This window comes from Ischnura elegans, chromosome 1 (genome assembly GCF_921293095.1).
Source record: "Ischnura elegans chromosome 1, ioIscEleg1.1, whole genome shotgun sequence".
In the NCBI taxonomy this organism is placed as follows: Eukaryota; Metazoa; Arthropoda; class Insecta; order Odonata; family Coenagrionidae; genus Ischnura; species Ischnura elegans.
Genome location: NC_060246.1, coordinates 96,887,501 through 96,906,677, shown reverse-complemented (window position 1 = coordinate 96,906,677; position 19,177 = coordinate 96,887,501). Strand labels below are relative to the sequence as shown.

The following is a 19,177-nucleotide window of genomic DNA, read 5'->3' as shown; positions in this document are numbered from 1 at the left end:
TCAGCTTCCATTCACCAGGCCCTTCTGAATGATTAATCACTCATTGATATAATGCGAAGGTTGGATTGAATTGGTGAGGGTAAAACTCATCCTAAACTAAGCATGTGAGTTTCATTTGCTGCAGGCATGACAGTAGGCCAGTTCTATTCTCTGGGACACCTTACACTCAGAAAAATGTTTGCTTGTAGTGTCCTAAGGTATCACCGAGGATTCAAACCCAGGACCTTTCGATAAATAGCCCAAAATCCTATATAGTGAGCTACCACGCTCCTCCTAAATGATAGATTGTACCGTTTACATGCAAACCTGGCTAAAGTGAACACAATGAGGTAGCGTAAGTGGGAGGTGATACGTGAGGTAAGCGGGGTGTGATGCGGCTACCTCAGCGATTGGACGTATAAATTCGATCGGGCCTTTATTGTCTTCGATCACTCGTTTAAAAATAATGCAGACATTTTTAAAATTATACAGAGCAAATTTTGGTAAACCATTTTCGGTATCTCAATTTTGAAAATTATAATATTTATAATAATTATTCGTGACAATTTTCCTAGACACGACTATTTTATATTTGAGAAGCAAGCAAATGCTGAAAAACGTATATCCATCTTATAAACTATGAATAGCTCAATGTGATAGCGAAAACGATAGAGGGGAGTTACATCATCGAGAAAGGAAAAGAAAGGGCCGTTTGAGATGGACATAAGCGTCCTCTTAATAACAGGGAAATTGAAATTCAGAGAATTTTTTTTAAGAGTATGGCGTTTTGTTGAGATTGAACCCTAAAATTCTACCCTAAATCTGAGTGGTGCAGTCTGGTTAAAACTTGGTGGCCCCCGATTTGCGCAGAAACCTATCGAAGGGAGGGGAAAGTGGCCGTGGTTGAGAATCTGAGAAGAGGAACAGAGGCGCTTCAAATAAAGCCGGCCTTGATGGCGGCGAGGTAAAGTCCTCACCTGAAAAACAAGAGGCCGCGGGTTCGAGTCCCACCAGGGTACGTTACCCCTATCCAGGGCATGATTGATCGTGCACATGTATATGCTAACTTGATAAAGAACCCCGTAGGAAAGTCCTATACGGGCTGTTTTAGTGGCATGGGAATACATAGATAAATAAGTCCTAAATAAAAATGGTAATTTAAATTCGCACCCCCTTCGCTTCTTCGTCAAAATATATTCGCCCATACCCAAAAGCAATGTTCACTCCGCGGCCACCAACTTTTAAACGAACATGGAATCCAATCTTTTTTAATACGGTGCACTCGTAGTCAGACCACGCAGCCACGGAAAATGACCTCAAAGTTATTAACAATCCAAAAATAAAAAGTTATTAACCAAAACTGAAAAGCCTAGCTTTTAACCAAAAAAAGTCTTTTGAGCAACGATAAGGGAAACAACGTACGTGATATTCGGCCCTCTATGGCTAATATCCGGCAAATCTCCAAGAAGCCGACCAATAAAAATCCAGCCGCAGCTACCCTGGCATATTCAGTCTACTTGCAGCCCTTCCTCTGTTTGATGGAGCTTTAAGCCCTCTAGCAAACCAGAATAATATTTACTTGAGATGAAATTCCTGAAAGTGGACCGCGCTTATTCTGTCGACGCAATATAGCCCGATTATTTTTCCAATATTTCATCTCCCTTCGAGAGCAAACGGAATGGCCTCAGCTGAGTGAATAAAGTGATTAAGGAAGTGGAGTTGTTGAAACGTATAGTGGGATGAGGGGCGGCTAAGGGAGGTATTACGAATCGAAAACGTAAGAAAAATATATATTATATACATAAATCACTATGCCAAAATTGAGAAAAGCAATCCACACAATCTATAGTTGGCTGGGTTGCGGAGATGTGATAACGCAGAAACATAGAGGTAATGCGCTGGTAAATATTCTCCTACTATGCTAAAATCCTTGTAAATATGAATGATGAACAGTAATGATTATGTTTTTTATAATATTGATTTTCATAATATTTTTACCCATAAAGAAGGAATTTTGCTAAGTGGGAGTCCGTAATCACTTGCCAGCAATATCTAATAAGATGAAAATCTAAAAAGATGCAATTGTAAAGTAGTAACAGATTGAATGAACAAAAAATGCACGGATGATCTCTTGGTGGGCATGTACGTCGTCACCCATGCGTATACTTTAAGCAAAAAGTTACTCAGAAAAAATCTCAGCATTTTGTCAAGAGAAAGCTAAAATTATTTTAGAATTGACTTTAACGAATGATGTCATGGGAGAGATTTACCTGCCTCGCGTATTAATATACTCGTCGATAAAAACGAGTAATGAAAAACCATTTAAATTACGAGATAGCATTAGTGGATTAATCGATTTGGAACAGTGGATTCCAAAATCTGTGCCATCCGAAGACACGAAAATACATTAAGCAAATGCAATTTCTCATCGTGAGAGTGAATATTATATGCGAAGAATTATTTTTTCATAAAAATTATCTTAAAAAAACCCAACCATTTATGGGGGAAGCATGACGCTCGAAATGTAATAGTAACGATTGATCCTCTATTTATGATAGAAAATTTTCAGCAACATTGCATGCATAATATTAGTGAAAATTTTAGAATACATATGCGTATATTCTGAGTTTTGTCGATAGCGCAGGGTACACACCAGTCAAAAATCTCAAAATAACCGTTAGCGTTAAAATTTAGCTTAATATTCATAACGAATTATTGCATGCTGTTTGTAGAGGAACGATATTTATCGCATTTAAGTACTCAATATCTCTTTTGGGGCATAAAATGCAAGAAAAATTGGAAAACTGGGAAAACATGTTTGAAAACTGGGGAGGCCGTTAGTAATAAATGCCGTTTTTCTTTTGCCACATCGCTAGCATTTAAGATGTCTCATAATGACCGCACAAATTCATTCGCACCATAGAATGTTCTGGAGAATTGAAGTGGCTCAAGACCCAGATTTTCGGATCACATACCCAGATTAATTCATAGAAAATATCGTTTTGGTCTTCAGGGAAACTTGTTGCCACGGTACTTAGCACCATCATATACCACTAACCCCCACCAATTTGAGGCAGCTAAGTAAACAGGGCTGCCACGTACATGACAAGTTTACCAAATTTTACGAAAGAGCATTAACCACTGAATTTGTGGATGCTGATTCGGTATCGAGTCCAGACGCGGTTTAAATTATATGAAATTTGTAAATAAGGCTAGTGTGCCACAAGGATTGACGCCAATAAAAGATTTATCGCAGTCTTTACCGGTGGATTCGTTCGTAAGGTTACACGCCTTGTCTCCCTTAGCAACATGAAAGATAACCGCTGGGATCTGTACAAGATTTAGGTGGTTAAGGGCCTTCAGAAATCGGAGCTGTTTCTAAGGTGAAAGTCAATAAGGCATGTTAAGCAAAAGATATGTAATTAATGGTTTGAAGTCCGAGAGGTCAGCGTTTGGTGATTTTATTTGTGGGCTTAAGTGTTTTTGGGCACCACCTTGAGCTATAACTTCACACTTATCCATGAAATTTTGAAAAGAACGTGATATCTAGCGGAGAAAATCACAAAGGGCAAACGACAAATGCGCAGGAGTATTCACCCAGATAAATGACTGAAACCAGCTAAATTTGCTGTCAGGTATTTTTATAACAAAAGGAAAAAGAAAGTTAACGGAGAAGCAATAAAAATGGTTGTACCTTAAGGCACAATGGCACTACTCATTAAAATTATGGAAATTGAACAAAACACATCTTTGACGCCAATAGTTTAAAATATTGAGGAAGAAAATAAAAACGACCCCTAAATCTCCGTCCAAATTAGCTTAACATGGAGCAGCCATAACTATATAGCTGATAACTGGAGAGGAGCGAATATCAGTTCACAGCAACTTAAATCGGCGTAACGCGAATAGGCATAGTTATTAACTAAGGAAAGCTTATTTTTTCTAAAATTAAGCTTACTATCAAGGACTAATTCAATGTTTTTCGACAGATATATCTGATACCTGAATTCCTTTTAATCGATTGGTGCTTAGCTGACAGAAAATTAACCCAAACTTTCTTGACTGTACCAAGTACGAAATTTCACACCACACGAATTAAATTGAATGGTTTTCATCCTTTTTTTTGCAAAATGATAAAATTAAAGACCCACGGATCAATCGAAAAATATTCAAAGCTCAAAACTTTTCAACTATTAATAGTTAAATTTTCTGCTTCCGTCCGCCAGAATTATCGGAAACCAATCCTCCCATATCCGAGTACTTCTTCAAACCCCCACCCACAAAGTTAGAATAATAACACTCCAGAATATCGTTGAAATCGCAAAAAATCGAAAAGAAGTCGAACTGCTGCGAAAGGTTTCAAATGGTTACCGTTTCACCGCGGGATCTTTTCAAATCCTCCCCTGACATGATCGGAGAGAGAGGAATTGTCGCTGTTGGAGCTTAAAAGGCGCAATGCCTTGCCACATTAATGGAGTTCGTTAATTTCAAGGCAATAAAAAGGTTCCACCCACGGTTTGATCGTCAAAGGTTGCTCGTTTTTACGTCCCTCAAAACATATCGAATTCCCAAATCTCTTTCCTCCTCCTTCCGCAGATTAGCTCAGGAAGAAGGATTGCTCGATTTTTCCGACTCCACGGTAAAACCACTTTTTGTAATACGTCTCCGGGGATATCACAAGCAAGGGTTTTGCCGCGGGGTCCTTGTGTAAGGGATATCAAAGGCAGTGCTTGCAGTACCTACCCGAGAAATGTACGGAACGGCAAAGTGGGACGGAGGGAACAATATCCTTTGAAGTTAAAACTTTCAAAGTCGAAGAGAAGTCAACAATCACATCTACTCAGGTTGCTGATTGAATTACATCCCTTAATCAATTTGGTAATAATACGATCGTAAAAACCGGTTCTTCAAATTGAACTTAAGTCATTAGCCGATCCTGTCCTTGACAAAATAAATAGGATAAAAATGGACGCACTTTTGGTGAAGGAAATTTGGGCATCATTCCATAACAGGTCAGAATGTATATTTGTATTAGTGAAAATCTTAGTGTAATTTTTCTCTCGTCTGCCCAAGTAAATGTTCCATGCTAGCTAAGTAGAATTATTTAAGAGATTTTTAAAGATACAATACTCAATACTGTTGTACTGCAATAGTACAAAAAATTTATTCCATAGTCACCGCTTGAACTAAAACGAATCAGACTTTATGTGAGGAATGTTAAGGATCCCCGGTCAAGGCGAATGATTTTTCCTCTGCGAATTTTTCGCACGGTTTGAACATTGCGGGTAACTCCGTAAAAGTTATCAGCGTGGCTAGTTCCGGTAAACTTAAAGCATTACATGTAGTTCACATTCATCGTAGTCCTATTTTTTACCATTTGTGCACCGATTTACGACAATAAAAACAAATATACGACATTTATCCCATAAAAAACTAATTTCGAGTATTTATTAAATAGGGATTAAATAATTCGTAAAATAATAATATAGACACTTAAATCGCTCTCAAACACCACTAGGGCTGGAGGGTTTAACGTAAAGATTTAACCACACATTAAAAACCAGAATTTAATCAGAGGAAATTATTTTTTGCATGCTATTGACATTTTAGAGTATTTCCATTGACCATTTCAGTAAGCTAATTTATGTAAGTCAACGATGAAATAGTAGCCTCTCAGGTTTTTTCATGGAAACGAATTCTGTCTCTAACGTCACGCTTCTCAGATTTCTCAAAATAATTACTTTCTCCGTGGACGACCTCACCAACGGATGCTGTTTGGCGGAGGGTAGGTTGTCTGAGTTAAAGCCTGATTTCTAGTTGATTCGCTTTAAACATTACCCCAGAATAGCTTAGTAGCGTTAGAACGGGCAACGCAAGGATTCCTGTCATGCGTTTCAGTTCCTGCTCCTCGGTTTCGACGCAAATCAGACGTCACCCCACAATCCTCCAACATTAGCCGAAACCGATGTGGTGCCAAGATGACATCCAAAATCCGTCGGAATATCTCTCAAGAGCTATGTCACTCCCCAGGAATATATTTGATTAGAAAAGCGATGGTAAGATCAATTTTTAAAGGGAAGAGGTAATTTGGAACCACTTTAACTTAAGCTGGCTTGACTTAACATAATGAAATGCAAAAAAATTTTGACCTAAGCCCCATCGTCCAACGCTTTAGTCAAACCCCTCCCCTGAGAACTCCCGCACACCCCTTAAAACACACACCTCAGAACATTGGGATTCATTGAAATTTTTAAAATGAATTTTCGAAACTATTTATTATGTGTCGTCGATGCAAATGAACCAGATGTTGACCTGACACGTAGAAACCTATGGCGTACAGTAATAAATTTATGTGGATTTAAAAAGTTTTTTTTTCATTTAAATACGAGACATTTAATTGTAAATAAATGACATACATTCCACATGACGACTAGTGATTGATTGGCCAGCCCCATTGGTATATTTTGGTACATTTTTATAACAACTTGTTTTAAAAGTTAACGGAAGCACTGGTGCCAAATATGTTTTTTCGGGTACTTTAAGTATGCAGAATAACTGATGGAGTAATGAGAGCAAAGCAATTTCGCCTAAATTTTATCACCTCAAAGGATAGAGAATGTACTAAAATTAAAAAGCTTTTTAAAAACTAAATAAAAAAATTAATAGTCTCCTTTAAGCAGTATCTTAATATTGGCCTTGGAAACGGTATTCCCGAACATATCTTAGGTATCTCCTACGACAGAAAGCCCTTAATAACAATCAAAAACCATTGTGAGATGAACTGCTCCAAGATCGATGCGCACATTGATATATTATCATGATTATATTTAATCTTCTTACCCGGTGATAATTATTGCACTCACATGGCCACCGGAAAATAAACTATACTTACTGGTAAATAGTTCTGAGAATCATTTAATGCTTGCACGTAAAGAGCCTTTTCATCCAATGAAATTCATACTGATACTGTCGCTATTAAACTGAAAAAAATCCTTCCATTTAAAGACAAATGGAATTAAAGTATAAAATAAAAAAGGCAAATATTTTTACTGATTTTACCAGAATTAGAATAAATTTGAACTTGTAAATTTGAAAAAAGATAGCCATGAAATTGAACCAATTAGCGAGCAAATTGAGCTACTCTGATTCTTAACTTCAGTTTCATAGCTCGCAACCAAACAGATTCGGAGATTTTTGAGTAATGTATTAGGTATATTTTTGGGAAAAATCTTAGAAATTCTTGAGGAGAGGAATCCATTCCTCTAGAAACGACGTTAAGCTACGGACGTTTAAGGGTCTGCATTTCAGATCTGGCTGCTTCCGACATCTTATTTCTCTCGACCGCCCATCCGCTCTCCAGACATCTTTCCTCATCAGATCAACCTTATAAGTCGTAAACGATTTCTTGCTTACTTGTTTCTCTCACTAATCAAGCGAAACTATGATTTAAATGGATTCCAAAAGCTAGAAATTACCATCAATCGTATTCTCAACACACAATGATCGTATAGCAATCGTATTCTCAACACACAATGATCATATTGATGTGAGAACTACGTTACAGGATTGGTTTAGCATCTTTTTAAATTAATTTTAATCGCCCTTTTATAATGATAAAATTCCCTAGGACTGTAATAGAACAAACGAGAATTAAATCAGAGTGGATCTAGTAATGTGTCTGAAGGTGCGTGAATTTTGGTGACAGAAATATATATTAGTTCCCATAAAACGTCCGCAACCAAAAATGAATAAATCAGGAACGCCATTCTCATGAACAGCAATTTTATAATGTATAAATTAAAATAATTGTATAGCATTTTTTACGGTCATGAGTAAAACGCGATCAGTTCGGAGGAAGACAAAATGTTGGAAGCTAGTGCAATAAGGTGTGAAAAGAGGATATTGGCGTGTAAGGACATAAAAATTTGGTCAAAAAACGATCATCATGTTACACTAAGGTTGGCATGATGATAAATGGTTATTTAAAGACAAAATAAAAGAAAAAAAATGAACTTTAGTAGCAAAAATATTTGAAAGTTCTAGTCGGAGAACAACTGAAAGTAAAAGCATATAAAGCACCAAAAACCGAAGTTCTGATGAGGCGCATGATGCATATGTACGATAAATATACAGGACGAAAGGTTCAATGATGGTCATGGAATTATTGAAATAACAGAGTAATTTGAAAGAAATGAAACCCCAGAAGTTACAGAGAGATATTGCTTTAAATTATTTTGCATACGCATCCTTTCCGCTAAATTTATCAAGAAGTACCTACTAGAAGTAATAGCATAAAAGTGAAAGTTATAAGCCCGCCAGGAAAGTATATGATTCAAGGTTGATGATTTTCAGAAGTACGTCAAAGACAGTCTTGAATCGATTAAAACTTATTCTTACCACATTTATTTAAACATTTCGTTTTAACAATAGTAAAATCTGAAGAATAAGGGTTTAATTGAATCCCTAGCTCTTCGGGTAAGCATGCGAAATGATAAACTCTCGACGAAAATCTATGCTAACTGATGCTCGTGGAATAAATTGATGGATTGATTATGTTGCCAGGGTAAAATACGGAATAATTTAGCTCAAAATATTGATATAAAGCCTCGTATTAACTCGGTCGAGCGGGGTGACAGGATAATTTTGGGAAGTCAATGTCGATGACTTGAAAAAGCTAAGTGAGTTAATGAGTATTTTCATTAATTATTTACTGCCAGCTTCCACTCTACTTCTTATCAACACTGTCACGAGAAATTCATATTTTTAATGAACGTTTTCATCATACTAACGATGTGACACGGAAACTCACGGAAATAGGATGGCGGGATCGTAACACGTGCATATAATATTCTTATTCTTTTTGTAACTCTCAACTTTGGTCCATTAATTAATCTTCATTTATTCAGGCCGGATCGAAACGTGAGTGGTACCGTTCGGAAGAGGAAAAATGGGCACTTGGAATAGACGTATTTTTATTTTCGTCAACCTATTTTAAAGTTTCAAGTATACCGGGACTAGCCACGGTGATAACTTATACGGGAGTCACCCTTGTCCGGCAGCGTCCAAAAAATATCCACAGGGAAGAATGACGCCTCGGTAGCTTATCTGACTAAAGCACTCGACCGGAAATCGGGGGATCCGGGTACGAATCCCGGTCAAGGCGGATGATTATTTTCTCAGTGGATCTTTCGCTCTATTTGAAAGAGTTGAGACATGTGCTTGAATGAGGGGTGATTTCGCAAGGGGAACAGGTTGCTATGCACATTATCTTGCGTGCTATGTTCATTTTCACGTTTTCAACAATATGGGCTTTTGGATGGAATAACTATTCCCTTAAATGGACATTGCTTCGGAGTGAGTTTGACAGAAGAGAAACCATTTTCGCACGATTTCAGCAATTAAGAATCTCTAATTAAGTAATTATTATCATATTTTACATCACATTGCAAAACTGGATTTATTTTATTTATTAATATTTCTGCGTGATACATAGCTTCCATATCTGCCATTTGTTGCAGTGCTAGGGACGGTGTGGCGAGGAAGAGTTAAGGGGTCCACAGAATTCATTAAAAACTAAATATGGTGGAATAAAAAGTACTTAAGAGAAGATTAACACTATATACCAAAAGGGTGGGGGGAGATTAGAATAATCACATGTGAGTACATTTTTTAACCACCCTGTAACATCCAGAGACAAAATTGTTTGCGAATTTACGAGGGTTGTCCGTAATTTAAGGTTTCCAACAAGCTCCTCCCTTTAAGCAATCTCGCTTATATCTGTCTACAGCACTATGTTCTTTGATTCAATCACAACGATTTTGGCCGGTCCTCACCTCTCTGCAATGTTCAGTCTTGGCGTAGCAGCCACTGAAGATGGCAAGGAAAATCAACGCTCCCGCCAAGAGCGAACTTCGTTATGTTATTTGATTACAGGGGTTTTAGGTGTCAACCCCATTTCGAAATCCATCGCCAATTGACCAACGAGTATGGAGAAAGGCTTATGGACATAAAAAAATGTGCGTAGGTTGTGTAGGAAGTTTGGAGAAGGCATTACATACACGACGAGCCTCAGGTATCCATCAGTTGCGGACGGCTCGATGACGAAAGTTGAGGAAATTTAGCGCGTAGATCGGTGTGTGGGTCTGCGTGAGTTATTCGGACAAAGAGACGCTGGGCTACACAGGAACAAAGGAAGGGTCAGCTTACAAAGTGAATTTCTATGTAAGCATGCATTTCGTCCAATCACGTTTAACGTGCCGAAGAATATTTCTATTTTTTGGTAACACCGAGTTTAGCGTTGTCCGCCACGACCGCAGTTCTCCACCAAACCATGGGAACGCAACTGAGGCAAGCGTAGGACGCCTTTGAGTGCACGCGCCTGTGCCAAATGGACGTCTTCGCCCCATTCGAGCTCTCAAAGTCGGCCTTTTTTCCTCACCTCAGCACCCCACGTGCGTAAACTCATTCCATGTGGCTGTACAGGATTCGGGAGTTGACGTCATCATTTTTTCGCAAACCAAGACGGACTGAAGTGATTGCGCGACGTCGTTAAATTTTCGAGGGCGCATTAATTAAATTCACTGTCGGGCGTCTACAAACGTAGATTGCGAGCTCGCTAAGACTCCGCATTTCTCAACGAGGGGCGCAGTCCAAAATAGACAAAGGAAGAATTCGCATTTCTTTCGACATAATGAGACTATTCACGCATAAAAAGCCAGAAGGTGACGCATAAAGCATGTGATTTATGTCTCAGAAATTGAGTTTCTTCACAATGCGATGTTTTCTCCCTTTAGACGGGGAGTTAGAGGAAGCTGAGGAAGTAGAGTGACATATTTTTCCACCAAATGACGAATTTGGAAAAAGGGAGGCGGCATCGCGTGAAGAAGGTAGAGAGGAATACGATAAATATAATTATTTTACGTAATAATAGAAGCAAGGACAGACTTTATGGATCCAAACAGAGCGAAATTTTTTAGTCCTAGCAACTCTAAAGTGTAATCCCTCCAAATAATTTCTCTCGATACACGTTAAACTTTAAATACCAACTCCCGAAAGAAATTTTCTGATACGCCTTGCCATAATACATGTAAGTACCAACAGCTTTTTTATTACAATAGCATCACTACATTATATATTTATTAACTATTTTTAAATTTTTAGAATTTCATTTCCGCCTTCCCCGAAAACACATGGCCTTTCCAACGGTGCGTCCAACATTGAGGTTGAACAACATGAAAAACAATTTAACTGTACCGAGAACTAACAAACTACCGAGGCCAGTAAAACTTATTTTTACTTATTTTAGGCCAGTGTTTTGGTGATTTTGACGAATGAATATGCATAAATATTTAAATCGAAATTGTACACGCTTTAGAATGGAGGGTAAGAGATGGCGAGAGGCGGGGATCATCAGATTTGAAAGTTGTCACTAATCACATAATTTCTAGCATCAGTGCATGAAGAATAACACCGGAAGGAAAATAAAATATACAATATCTTTCATAGGTAGATAGTTCTCCCCTATGAAAAAATTGTATAAACCTGTATAAATTGCATACATTCTTATACAATTGTCATGGCAATGCATAAGAATGTATACAAATTTTATACAGGTTTATACAATTTTTTCTTAGGGACTCTTTACTCTCCCTTCCAATTTGGCTGGTTATGAATGCCAAGACATGTTTTCAAACATCACCTCTCGAGAGATTTTAACAGAGAATGAGGAATGGTTCGATATTCTAGAGAAACAGAATTTGCGGACATGGTAACTATTCAATGACCATTTTCTCAGTCTACCTTAATATATGACATATGTCACGGTATCAATATAGCCACGGTAACAGTTATTAAATCATTGACGGCATCAGATTTAGTTCCAAGCTGTCCCCTTTAAATTCAACAATATAAACGGATTAAATGCTAACATCTATAATTATTATCTTCTCTATTCACCATCACCATCTATTCCTTTATTTTTTCCGAAATAAATATCATTCTGTGCGTTGATAACGGACATCGATGACCAAAAATTAATGTCGTAAATAGTGTTAATTCAGTAAAATGGTCACAAAGTTAAATCGTAATATTTATACAGGCATGATATCACAAAATAAGGGCCAATTCAGAAAAATAATATCGAGAGGTATATTAGAAAATAATTAAAATACCATTGAGGATATATGGGGAGGTGAGAGGCCAAGTAGTTCAAGTTATCATTTTCTCAACAGAGTTAGGTAAAGTTAATCGTTTGAAGGAATACACAATAACTTGGATGCCAAGGGATACAAGTGAATCCATGATCTGTGCTGACATCGAGTGGAAAATCAAATGCACTACCATATATCTAGTCGATTCCGTTTGTTTGCTTTACCTGATTCCTTTACCCAACTCTGTGCAGAAATAAAAAATCACTTTTACCCCTTGGCTTCTCACCCATTCATATGTAAACAAAAGGAAGGCTTGATGTTTCATCTGAACTTGAAAGTTTCAGATGACGCACCACTCTCATCGACCATCATTTGCATCATATGATGCTTGTTTACAACTCACGCAATCATCTTGAACTAAATAGGGCATATTGAGTACCTATGGAATTTCATTGCACATTATACACTTGCCAATGAATGTGTCTGCATCTCGACTTTTAAAACTTTCCCTCAAAATTTTTTAAGATGTAAAATTTCACAGTCCAGTAAGGGGAAATGCTGACAAATATCTACTCTGTATGCTGTGAAAATTATTGGATGATAGCAACAATTTTGTTCGAAGAATGCGTAACGAAAAAAAATTTAAAAGAAGACTAGAGAGGAAGGAGACTACCGGTCGAGAGGAAGTCATGCATCTTCTTAGGCGCATGTTTCCAAGAACCTATAATCTGTGGCTGCCTTGAGAATGGTAGATATCACGAGATTGAGGTCGTTGTTTTTAAGGACACGTAAGATCATTGATTAGTGGCAAAACTCATACCCCGGAGAGGTAGTGCACATGTTGTTAGTTTTAAGCGTCTCAAATGAGGGTAGGGTAGCAGATGCATAATCAGGCGGGGCAGTAGTTAGATCAAGCCTAATATTGCCTTATGCGACCTGCGCAAGAGCAGTGCGCAGAAGTACGTACACATTGAGCACTCTTAAGCTTGAATCATACGATCATTTTTTTTGTCATTTTCGAGTAATCACTCCAGCGATCACTCGAATTGCAATCGCGCAATTGTTTTTCGCGATCACTCCAACGATGAGGATTCCCATAACTTTTTTTATCACTCTTCTGGTCGCTTTTTCCGTCGCTGAAACCATCACGGAAACCCCATATCAGCCAATCAGAACGCACGCCCGTATGGAGATATTGCAGTGCAACGTTTGACAATCATGGGAACGACATAGAGCCGTGATAACGGAAATGATGCGAGAAGCGACGGCGGGAGGAACCGTGTTAGTCAGAAAAATGATCACTCGAGCGATCACTTTTCCATTCCGAAAAGCAATCTCTCGAGTGATCACTAAGAGGGAGGAAACAAATGACCGTGTGATTCAGGCTCTAGGGAGAGACGCGAGAGAGGTTTTTGATGAAAATTCCAACTCTTTAGTTAGCTCTGTGACACAATTACCCCTTGCATTCTGATGATAAAGCTAATCTAATACCTGGTTTGGATTTATCCGGGCGAACAATGGCAGTGAAGATATCTCGGGTTTCACGCTGGGTAAGGTCCTCCGTATCACCTTCCAACGTTTCGATATACAACTAGCACACGGTCCCCCGGGATTCGGGAATCCAATGCATTCCGTTCGTGTCTACGGTTTTTATACAAATTACCAGCGTTAAGAGCGGATGGCAGTATACGCTGGGACGGCAACCGCTCTTAACCGCGGCAATTTGTATGTAAACCCAAGGCACAAACAAAATGAGATTGGATACCTGAATCTCTGAGGACTTCGGACGAGTTCCATATCGAAGCGTTGGAAGAAGGTGTGGTGGACCTTACCTGATGTAAAAACGTTAATAATTTTCGTCAAATTTGGTATAAAAATATGTAATACTTAATTTGACCCAAACTCAACTTAAAATCACGTGAAAAAGAAACTCCAGAATAAAAAAATAACATCAATTCGTTTTTATCAGCAAGAATACTGGTATAAAACTCCATGAAATTATAATGAAATTAAGAAAGTATTGAATAAATAATTGTTTCACCCTGAATACACAAATGAGTTTTCCAATGTCGATCGGCTATGTCGATAGGTCTCACTGAACTCATTATATTAGAACAACATCGAATCACTCTGTAAAGTTATCACGTGGGGTCTAGAGAATAACGCTTTGAATAAATAGATACGAGAATAATTCTATAACGATTTCACATGCCAGCTAACAATTTTTAGGCGTGATGAAGAAATAATAAAAATCCCAAAAAGCATAAAAAACCTAGCCGCTCATAAAATATTAATTAGTAGTAATAGTTCAAAAGTACTCTCTAAACGGAAAATGTTTTACTAATGAAATTATTAATTAATGAAAAGAAAATGTAAGAAGCAAAATAAATATTGGAGAAATATATGTTTTAAGTTCAAAAATCGCACTGCTTTAAATTTGCGAGTTACTAATGATAATCAACAGAAGAAGGACTGAAAGGGTGGATTCTGCTCAATAAATTATAGAGGTTTATACACTGGTGGAAACCTTAGACCGCCCATGAGAGGTTCATTGGGTCAAGTTCATATGATGAACAGCAAGAAAGCACCTTTTAAGGCCACTGGCTACTCCACCACTGATTCATATGTTTCCTCCCAATGCGAGCTCATACCAAACACAGACTTGGTAATCCTTCCTAAAATCGAATTCCCACCTAAATCTTTCACGTATGCCTTTAAATTTTCCATTTTTACGTGAAAGTTACGATCATAACCTAAAAATTCCAGGTTAAACGAAAACTGGATACATTTTTTTCTGAACTAGTAATTAAATTTAATTTAAAACCACCTCAAGCAACTGATATTGTTGTTTCGATGAAAAGATTGACCGAAGTACATCAATCAGTTTCATCAATAAAAAAATATTTCAAGTGATGTTTATTCCAAAAATTGTATTCTGTATGGTATGATTAATTTCTTTCCGAAAATTATATCATGATCTTAGTCTTTTGAAATGCCATGGAATTTTACGAAAATTTTATGAATATTTCTTAGAAATTGCAAGAAACTCACGAATAAAAATCTTCTACATTAAAAAAAATATCAGTTTAATTTCAATATAACTGCGCATCTTTGATTCCCTGTTAAAAACTGATAACTTTTTTGGAAATAAGCGCGAAAATTTTCCAAAAAACAATACAAATGCCTAACGTTGACCCTGGCCGATAAAGAATAGTGAAAAAGTAGATAAAGATAAGTGAATCAGGATCAGCAAAACATAATAGAGTTAAATTCACTTCGTTAACAACTGATTTTAATTTCAGGCAAACAGTTAACTTTAATGAAGGTAATTAAAAGTGCACGAAAATGAAAGACTGCCGGCCAGAGAGAACAAAATTAAAAATACATTGTGCACTGCTGGAATGACGGACACAAACTGATTGAGATCAAACGCATATGAAAAAATACGATGATCTGATTTAATTTCTCCATTAATTCCGCTAATTAGAAACCACAACGAGATCCCATCAAAGCAAAGCTCGAAACGCAGCAAGAGAAAATTTATTTAATTTTGCAACTGAAATAATCTCTGTAGAGTACTTTCGAATATCGTAATTTGCGATTGATCCAATTACCAAATTATGGAAATTAGGAATATAATTTGACCTAGTATCATATTTGATTAAAATCATCATAACTGTAAGTATTTTAAATAAGCTATAATGCAATGTAAAAAATATATTTATGAGGAATGCAAATTTAAATGATAAAGATAGGGATGTTGTGAATGTAATATATTGAATCATCAATATCTGCTATAAAAAATATAAGAAAAGAAGCGTGATAATTGGTAACCATTAAAATTTGCCCACAAAATTCACATTTCACATGCATTAAATATGCTTATGGAGACAAAATGCCAACGAAATAATTCACTAAAGTTTTCGTAAAAATGACTAATGATTATCTGAGCGCAATCCACAAATGACTAAAATAATACAGGAGAATGGTGTGAATAGGAAGCATAACATAATGATATGACTCTTACGTGTTTGTTGGAAATTTCAGCATTCCTGAAATATGCTGTAACTGACTAATATGTAAAAAATAAGAAAAAACTAGGATTAAAGAATGAACACGGCAACAGAGTTAAAATAATAATTATTTCTTGTAAAAATTAAAATTTCGGGTAGTATTGCCATGGAATTCGCCTGTTTTCCAAAGCCTTGGAGGAATGCTGTTGTCACCACCAGTGGAAAAGATGAACCCTACCGTAACACATCTTGTTTTTTAAACGTCGAATTTTTCATCACCAATCAATTTTGATATTATTTCCACAGACACAATGCGCTAGCACCCTAGACCAGAAAGATAATAAGCGGGCGTTTTTATGTGCTAGATTTAAATTTCTCCCACGCAGATAAATATTTCCCTTATTTAGGCAACTTGATCTTGAAATAAAATAAAACTTTCAGCTATAAAAACAAGAAGTCGCGAAATCGGTCACCGCGATAATTTGGCAACAAGCCAACAGAATAACTAAAGGAAGAATTCCGTACTCACCACGAACTTCTACCCGATCAGGTCTCAGATGTCCTCCTTTGGCCTCAGTGTGGTACGGGAAATCCTCCAACTCTATCGCCTTCTTCGACGGATCTAAGCGGCGAGGGGACGAAACGCTAGCCGCCGAAGAAGTTCCACCTTCGGCACTTGCCCCGGGCGAACTTGCACGGAAGAGAGAGGTCGTCTCGCGCGGTAGCCGACGGCTTGTTTCCCCTCTTGCGCCCACGGACTGGATTCTCAAGAAACCTCCGATGTGGCAGCAGAAAAGGATTACACGATGAAATTACGCCTTTCCCATACTCGGCTTCCTTGGCAGAGGCAGCGGAGGAGTCTATTTTGGAGGTCACCGATGCGGCTTGAAACTTTCTTACGTGCACAAAAGGAGACTAAACTTCATAGTACATCCTTCTTAGTTTAATCAGATACCCGCACCAAGAAGCAGGCGCATTTGACTCGAAAAAGGAGAATCCTAACGCACAAGCGAGTTCGCGGGAAGTGAGAGAGCGAACGCTGTGCGATATCACCAAAACTACACGCTCACAAGGAGTTCGGTTGAACGGTAATGGGTTGACCGTCCAAACGCCTCTCGCGCAAGAATGAACCAAAATGTTCTCCTTCCTAATAAAAAAACAAAAACTTTGGAAATTTTATCTCTACTTCCCTACGTAGATAGCCGAGAATAATGTTGAATATTCAGACGCTTCCCCCACGAGCGTCTTGAAAAACGCTTCCGATATATTTCCTCGCAATCTCCAACTCCGAATTCAAGAAACCCTGCCTTGTCCGTGAACACAGAAAAACTCCCCACAGGAACTGGACGAACGGCTGAGCGTGGTGAGAGCACTGAGTTGAGGAAGGTGATTGGGACGAAATCTTCACAACACTCACGGGCGAGGGAGTGAGGAGTAAGGATGAGGGAGGGGGGAATGGTTCGATGGAAGTTTTTGGCAAGTTCAAGTGCCGAGAAGGGGGTGGTCGCACCGTCAAAATAGCCAGAACGATTTTTTTCGCGGGCGTGGTACCCACATGCAAAGAATCCACACGGGAGACAAGTGGGTGCCTTTTGACTGCAGGCGGACTTAATGCAAACAAAAGCTGACGAATGGAAATCGTCAATTCATTAATTTTTACTTGAACCTCGGATAAAACACACGGAAGTAAGCGTGGAATTCAAGTTTATTGAAGGAATATTTTCAAGTAATTAGAATGCCTCACTGTCTTGGTTGGGCTTCCTGTCTGCCTTTGGCATTTAAAAAATAAAAACAGTAACCGCTCAAGGGAAAGTTTTTCTCGCAAGATCGCAGATTCTAGGGTAACAGACGTTTGATGAAAAAGACACTTTTTACTGAAAATAGTTATAAATTAGTGATTTTGAACTCGTTCACGCCTGCAAGTAATACGAAGTAGTAAATACTTTCATAAGACGGAAACGGTGATTAACAATATTTGGAGGAAAGTAGAAGAATATATCTCCATGAGAAAAACAGCTTTTAAATTACTTAATTCTTGACGCAAGTTTTTTCATAATAAGTTTCAAAAGTATTCAGAGAGTTCAAGAAGTTCACCACAATTCGATTACTGAGGACACCTCGAGAATATACAGATAACGAATAAAATTATCATAAAATACGAATGCAAAAGTCAATCTCAATTTCTCCAATTATAAAGATGAAGGGCGGATTCGGTATCGTGGAAGTTCAAAACAAGCAGTTCAGCACACGTGAATAAGAGAATATTGGTCGTGGGATATCTTACGAATAATTAATGGAAGAAAATAAACTCCCCTGTTCATTCGAACACCGTCCACACTTTGTTAAGGTCAAACCCCCATGCACTCAGGGATAACAACACTGTCTGGACACTGGGGTAAATAAGAGTTCTCCGGATATGTCCTGAATGTGTGATGAGAACTGGGTCAGGATTAGGGGGTAACGGGGTGAAGGGTAGGAGAGGTATATGGGTGGTGATTCTTTAAACCCTAGACACGAAGAAAGTGGGACAAATTTATTGGGCGTAGATCTTCGATAAATTCGTCGAAGAGGGAAATAGACCGGGGGTGAGATGATCGGGAAACCGGTGGAGACGGCGGGAAGAGCCGCGGAAGAGCTCGCCGACCGATCGGAGGATTTCCCACGGAGAGATTCGCCCAGAGCCACTACGTCTGTGACGGCCGCGCGCAGCAAACTGAACTCGGAACAAAACTCTGCGCCCACGAGTGTGTGCGAGGGCGGGAGACGACGGCGCAACTCGCAGGGACGCCGCCCTCGCCTCACCCCTGCTTCCCTCACCGTGCTCTCCCTCTCTCCCTCGCGGCCCAACCCACCCGACCTTGCCGGCGAGTCCATCCTCTCTTCTCCGCCGAGTTTCCCGCCGTCGAAAGGGGTGACAGGTGGCCCGACCAGAGGGATGTTGTGCCCCATGGGTAAGGAGTGTTGGGAATGGGGGCGTGTTTAAGAGGGCGGGGCAGAGTAGGGTTGGTAAAAAAAATCTGCCATTTTCGCAGAAAT

General features: G+C 38.5%; 1 protein-coding gene across 1 annotated transcript in view; it reads right to left on the bottom strand.

The window, feature by feature from the left end:
* LOC124166836 overlaps window positions 1-18,828 on the bottom strand; it is a 603,633-nt gene extending 584,805 nt beyond the window's left edge. Inside the window, exon 1 of the mRNA XM_046544536.1 lies at window positions 16,671-18,828. The gene's annotated coding sequence lies outside the window, so the exon portion shown is untranslated. The remainder of the gene's footprint in view (window positions 1-16,670) is intronic.
* Window positions 18,829-19,177: the final 349 nt, after the last annotated feature.